The following is a 7,033-nucleotide window of genomic DNA, read 5'->3' as shown; positions in this document are numbered from 1 at the left end:
GCCCAGCACGAAAGCGGGAGTCGGAGGGAAAGAAGTTGCACTAAGAAGCATATAATATGGCAGACAAAAAACGAAGCGTGGTGTGGTGTTATTTTTCACCAGTCGATAAACTCACGGCAAGGTGCCAAGTGTGTGATAAAAAAGTTTCCCACAGCAGCAACACAAGCAATTTATTCAAACATCTAAAGACGACGCACCCCGAGACCCACAGTGAGCTTGAAAAAAGACAGGCAGAGGCTGCTGTGAAAGTCCAGTCTCCTGCACCACCCGCAGTCCGGCAGAAGACCCTGCACGAGAGTCTGCAAAATAGCCAAGTGTATCCAGGTACAGACTTGACAGTGGAGTGATAAAGTCTATAAATATTACAATCACAATCTAATTTTAACAGACACTTCAGGTGAAGGGGATAAGTATATCCAGTAACGTTACTGTCTAGTTGTTGATTAGCCTAGGTCTTGGTTTTTAGTAATGTTTACTGAATATTTTGTTTAAATAATTATCTGAAATTCAAATAATTTCCACACCTTAAAGGGGAATTTACAGAAGTTGAAAATTGCTGGCTCAGAGTATTAAAACAAGATAAGAAAATATGAGATACAATTTGGGGGATTTTTCATCTTTGCATGACAGTTTTATTTTTTCCATTGAAAAGAAAATATTAAAAACTATGATGTTGGGATATTGGTTTTAATCTGTAACATGATTTCTTACATTTGGAAACCATAATTTCATATTTCATTAATTATATATCACAAACTTCTGCAGCTTCAGATATGACAGTTAATTGGAAAGTGACGTGAAAACTTTATCCTTTTCAGGTGAGTCTCAAAGAGCACGTGCTATCACAATGGGCCTGGCCAAAATGATTGTGAAGGACTTACAACCCATTTCAATGGTAGAGGATCAAGGTTTCCGGCATTTTATGAAGGTGGTGGATCCCCGATACCAGATCCCTTGTCGGAAATCCATGATGACAGGTGAAATTCCCAAACTGTACGAGCAAGCACAAAAAGCCGTCTAAGGCCGGAGAAATAATCAGCCAGAGGCGTAATCGTCTTAAAGCAAAAAATGTGAATATGATACTTTTTCTGAACAGCAATCTGAAACTTCAGTAAAGTGTGACGACATATCTTGAGTGCACTAAAAGCGTGATGGTGTCAGACAGTTTTCTAGTTCATTTTTCCAAGTTCATTTTCTCAGGGAACAACTGTCTTTGTTATGCAGGTTTATAGGATAAGTAAATCCTAGTTTATCATGATCTTTATGACGTCATGTTTTTGATTCAGTGAAGTGTTACATGTTTACTTCTACAAAGAGGCTCGAAACATAACATTGTTATGATGTATTCGGGGTTTTTTTTTTTTTTTTTTTTCCTTTTAGCTTTTTCTACCAAGATTGATCTTTTTTTTCTTTTTTTTGAGAAATAAGAAAAGTGAAAATGTGTATGTTTTTGTTCATATTTAATTTATTTCATTCATATTTATGTTATTTATTTTAATTTTTATTTTATGTATTGACCATAATAAATTTTGTATAAATGGTCCGTATTTGTCATGTGATTTGTCTTAAATGTAATAATATTTTTACTGACAAAAATTGCCAATAAGAAATGAACGGTATCGGTATCGATGAAAATGCAAGAAAAAGTATCGGTATCGTATCGAATCCTAAAAGTGTGGTATCGCCCATCCCTATCCTGTACCACTTTGCTTCTCCTGCGAGTAACCCCAGAGTGCAGTCTGGACGATGGGGCGGGGCGACACTTCGAGGCGGAGCGACAAGTGTCGCCCCGCCCATATTTGTTTTCCCCGCCTTTGACATTTTGCTCCGAGCCAGCAGGGGGCAGTTTGCGATGAAATAAACAGAACGGTGGCAACTGCAGCAGCAGAGTAATAACGCTATTCCACCTTGATTGCATGAGGTGAGTAAAAGTGGTTGTGTAAATATCTTATAATATTAAATGCGATGTTCGATCATTTATTTATCCATGGTACGTTCAATTTGAATAATTATTGTTAATAATTGTTATAAATTGCTCATTTTATTGTTCTTTGTGGATTGTAACAGTACACTCTGTACATGGCTTTAGTTCTTAGGTTTGATTGTACAGAGGTATGCCATTACATTTGTCAAGTTATTTGAACAGACATGCATGATTATTGTGTGTATATTATTATTATTATTTTTCAGGATGACATGATCAGGGGGTGGTGGTGTTCTGTTCTCCTCCTGGACAGCTTCACTCCGCAAATGTATGTAGCTGTTTGAATGTTGCTACATGAAACATTACTCTACTATATCTAGCAATATACCTACCTCTTGACATTTGTTCTTTTAGAGCTCAACCACTGAGGGGAGGAACTTCACCATTCAAAAGACAGTGTCTTCAGGCAGAGTCCAGCAAAGCAGGTTATTTGTGCACATACATTCATTAAGAACTAATCATTACATGTGTGTACATGCAGAGGTATTTTAGTTATTACAGCTACATAGTTGTTCAGATATGAAATTGGGATTATGTACAAGTACTATATTGGTCAACACCGTGGATTATTTCATATATAGCTATCAGTTCAAACATCAGCATCAAAGACATTTAAAAACATTTCATCTTAATTCATTTTCAGACAGCAGCGAGTGTTTTAAATAACTTCTGTTTGCGATCTAATGTGGATTTTGTTCACCATATAAGACAGAAATATTTATATTCAATGTAAAAGATGTTCATGTGGATCATGCATACAAATATATACAAATATCTCACTGGATTATTACAATTAATGGCAAAATGAATGTGTGGAAATGTAAACGAATATATCCTACTGACACACTACAGCAAAAGATATAAATAATTGGCTTAAAACTTTTTTTTTCGATGTGTAAATACTAACATGCCTTATACTTCTGCACAGTACTGTATATATTAACATTTTATTAGTGGTATTATAAAAGAATGAGTATGCAGTTGTGACAACAATCTATAGAGTTTGTTTAAAGCAAGGTTGTCTGTAGTCAGTGTTTATATAATGTTTAATAACTTTTATATACTTGTATAAATAAACCTATGTATGTTTTTGATTCAACAGCTTCCCCTGGAAATCCTCAGTGAAGTTATTTTGTCAGCGGGTGACTCTGCATATTTGACACTTTCTCTGGTTTGCAGATGGTTTAGGGATGTGGTCACTCAAGAAGTTTTCCGGAAAGCGGCACACTTTGCCTGGCTAGACAGTAAGATTTCCCCCTGTTTAATGTTCATTCTCCAATTGAACTTTGTAGTATGAGGCTGTTAAACTTTTTTTATTATTATTATTATCTTTCCTGTATTTTGTCTTTACATTATAAGTTGTGGCCAGCTGGAAGAATTGTCCTCCTGTCTACCAGAACGAGTTCAGACGGATGTACAGCATCAGGGAATGCTTGCAGTGCAGAGCCCTTTTCAAGTCAAACCCACCAGGGTACAGGGAAGAGGCCAGCGTGGTGATCTTCTGGGCTTTTGTTTACACAGGATTTTGTTCCAAGGACTTTTTTTTTTTTGCGGCATGAAACACATTTGAAGGGAAATAGAGAATGAATTGAGATCAACTGGTTTTGATGTATTAATTGATGTCATTTAAAGTTAAACTTTGCAGTGTATAATGTTTTAATAAAAAAAGCAATGGCAAACACGTGCATGACAACAGGTTTCAGTCATTTACATCAGTCTATCATTCTTTAAGGTTTCTCATATTTGATGGTAACATTTGCTATGCATTGCTCATAATGAATTCTTAATTTAGTTGTGACAATTCGGTGTAATTTTTCAATTACCAATGATTTTGATAAACAATGAAGTGTTTAAAGGGGTGATTAAATGTATTATGTTTTTATATAGAAGCGGGTAACTAAACAAATTCAGGATTAATGAGGTTTTCAGTAGTGCAGTTCAGAAAACAAATAACAGAAAGTGACGAGTTGTTTTGGGCAAGTTCTTTAGAACCTGTATAGTTCCTTGCAAAAAGTAACCATGGTTCCCTTTCGAGAGTACTCTCGTACTGCGTAAGCTAGCTTACGCTATGGGAAAAGGTCCCCTTGAGAATATGAAGCCAAAAATTATCATTAATTTTTAAATAATGTAAAACGCAGTGCTGCAGCACAGCAGACCCAAGCGAAGCGGCTTGCGCGCTTATTGGCTGTGCTGCGGCAACTGCAGCAACCTATGGTGAGGCGGCGGAGAGGAACGAACCAATGGGGGCGCTTCGCGCCCATTGGACGTCAGAGCGCGCCAAAATAGGCGTGGCTGGAACTATATAAGCAACCGCTTCACCATAGGGATCAGATTTCATCTCCTTCAGCGATCTCACCTGCACTTCGCTGTCTTCTCCGGAGAAGCCTCTACACGCCGTCGAAAAGCCTCTCAGCGGGATAGCACTGCAACGCAGATCTGAGGACGCCGGCTCGTGCTTCATCTCGACGCCGCCTTCAGCACTCGCTTCCTGCTGCGCCATCCGGCGTGACTATATCCTTTACAAAGCTAGTGTGTTTGCCGCTGCATCACACTTTTTTCTCCAGAATTCGAGGCGTTGTTTCAAATGCCTCGGGCCTGCGCTTCCTGCCGAGGCCCTCTGCCCAGCGAGGACCGCCACATCATCTGTGTCTCCTGCCTGGGCCGCGAGCATGCTGAGAGCGCACTCTCCAAGGGCGGCTGCCCTGAGTGCGACGACATGGCTATATCGACCCTGCGGGCTCGATTAGCTCAAACCAGCCACGATGCTCCACCCGCTCCGCCTCTTCTCTCTCAAGTGCCGCGTAAGAAACGCCGCGATCAGAGAATGCCTGAGCACACTGCTACACGCGAGCTCACGCCGGAACACTCCCAGCGTGCCTCGCCCGCTCTCTCTCCTTCGCCTGTCCTCTTCGTGGACGAGCAGCGCCAGTCCCTGCTCACCAGCGCCCCCTTCTCCTTCGGAGCGCCTGAGGCGGAAGAGGACAGACACGACAGCCTTTCTCTCGCCGCGTCCAGTAGTGAGGAATGGTCGGGCTCCATTGCGGACCCCCCCCTCTACAGCACCCAGCTGCACCGGACAACGCGCTGATATCGACGCGGAGCTTACTCGCGTGCTTACAAGGGCTGTCAGCGACCTTCAGCTCGACTGGTCTCCTCCAGACGAGCCCGCTAAAAGCAGGCTGGACGAATGGTTCTTGCAGGGGCGCCCTTCGGCCCCTCCGCAAAGAAACGCCCCCTTCTTCCCGGAAGTTCACGATGAACTCACGAAGTCGTGGAAAGCCCCATTCTCCGCACGCTTGAAGACTTCTGTCTCGTCAGCGCTCTCCTCTGTCGACGGCGCCCGAGACCACGGTTACGAGAGCCTCCCCCCTCTCGAGGAGGCTATTGCTGCACACCTCTGCCCGCCCTCAGCCGCAGGATGGCGGTCGAAGCCTGTGCATCCATCCAAGCCGTGCCGCACCACCTCAGCTCTCGCTGGCCGAGCTTACACCTCCGCTGGTCAAGCTGCTTCGGCTCTACACACCATGGCTGTGCTGCAGGTTTTTCAGGCCAGACTTCTCCGTAACCTGGACGAGTCTGCCCCAGATACCTATGACTTTAAAGATCTCCGCAGCGCTACTGATCTAGCCCTGCGTGCGACAAAGACCACAGCACAAGCGATCGGCCGAAGCATGGCAAGCCTCGCTGTTTTAGAGCGACACCTCTGGCTCACGCTCACGGAGATGAAAGACGCCGACAAATCCGCCTTTCTTGACTCTCCTATCTCGCCTTCCGGCCTCTTTGGCCAGTCGGTTAAGGGTTTCGCTGAACGCTTCACTGAGGCTCAGAAAACGTCACAGGCAATGAGACACTTCCTGCCGAAACGCTCTAGCTCTGCTGCGGGACGCCGTAGAAATGCGCCGCCCCCTCAGACCTCGAAGCCATCGCAGCCAGACTTACAGTCTCGCCCAGCGACCAAAACCCAGCACCGCTCTCGCTCTACGAGCCGCAAACCGCCAGAGAGACGGGGACCTCGGCCCAGGATTGTGCTGAACCCCGAGCCTCCGAAGCCCTCCTGACCTTCGGGCTGAAAAGACCGTGGTTAAGTCCCGCTGCGGCCGGACCACCACACAAGAAACCTCACATGCTTCCTCCAATCCCCTCACTAAAGGTGGTTGGAGATGTCTATACTGCAGTAAACGAGCCTGTTACAATGCACGCACGCCTGCACACAAACGCCGTTTTCACGGCGACCTCAATAAAGCACAAAAAGAGCTTTTTCTATGTAGGCAGTGTGCCCACTACACAGTACGCACCCCTACATGTATACACACTCCCCCAAGTGTCACAAAGACACACTCGGGTCTCCTTTCATGCCCACCTTCCCGCTCGCGCCGGAGGTGCTCTAAATGTAGCGCGCGTGCCCACTTCTCAGTGCGCAACCCTACAAATAAGCGCTGTCACCACAGTGTCACAAGCACAGCATACTCGAGCTACTGGTCCCCTCATAACAGGCGGCCAGTGCCCGAAGCACATTCAACCCATAGCCGCACGAGCCGCTGCATGGCAGGCCATCCCCGGCATATCAAATTGGGTTTTGAATATAATAAAACGAGGTTACTCGCTCCAGTTCGCTCGCAGACCGCCGCGCTTTCGCGCCGTGGTCGAAACGAAAGTGAAAAGCGAAATGACACACGTCCTTCGCGCCGAACTGATAAACCTTCTTGCAAAAGGGGCGATAGAAACTGTCCCCCCTGCGCAGCGCGAGTCAGGCTTTTACAGCCGCTACTTCCTCGTACCAAAAAAGGATGGCGGTCTCAGACCCATCCTAGATCTCAGACGTTTGAACAAAGCGCTTATGACGCGATCGTTCAAAATGTTAACTACCAAACAAATACTCGCGCAAATTCGCCCGAGGGATTGGTTTTTCTCAGTGGATCTGAAAGACGCTTACTTTCACATTCAAATAGCACCCCATCACAGGCCATTCTTGAGATTCGCCTTCGAGGGGCAGACTTATCAGTACATGGTTCTTCCATTCGGCCTCTCCGTAGCGCCCCGTACGTTTAC

At 44.8% G+C, this 7,033-nt stretch overlaps 1 long non-coding RNA gene across 1 annotated transcript; it reads left to right on the top strand.

Moving 5' to 3' along the window:
• Positions 1-2,226: 2,226 nt before the first annotated feature.
• Positions 2,227-3,235, top strand: LOC132130908 (uncharacterized). Its single transcript, XR_009428808.1, has 3 exons — positions 2,227-2,252; positions 2,339-2,409; positions 3,087-3,235. It is a non-coding gene; the product is annotated as an uncharacterized LOC132130908 (long non-coding RNA).
• The last annotated feature ends 3,798 nt before the right edge of the window (positions 3,236-7,033 follow it).

Source organism: Carassius carassius, chromosome 47 (genome assembly GCF_963082965.1).
Source record: "Carassius carassius chromosome 47, fCarCar2.1, whole genome shotgun sequence".
NCBI lineage: Eukaryota > Metazoa > Chordata > Actinopteri > Cypriniformes > Cyprinidae > Carassius > Carassius carassius.
Note: the sequence above shows the minus strand (reverse complement) of the source record. Positions and strands in the feature narration are given on the sequence as shown.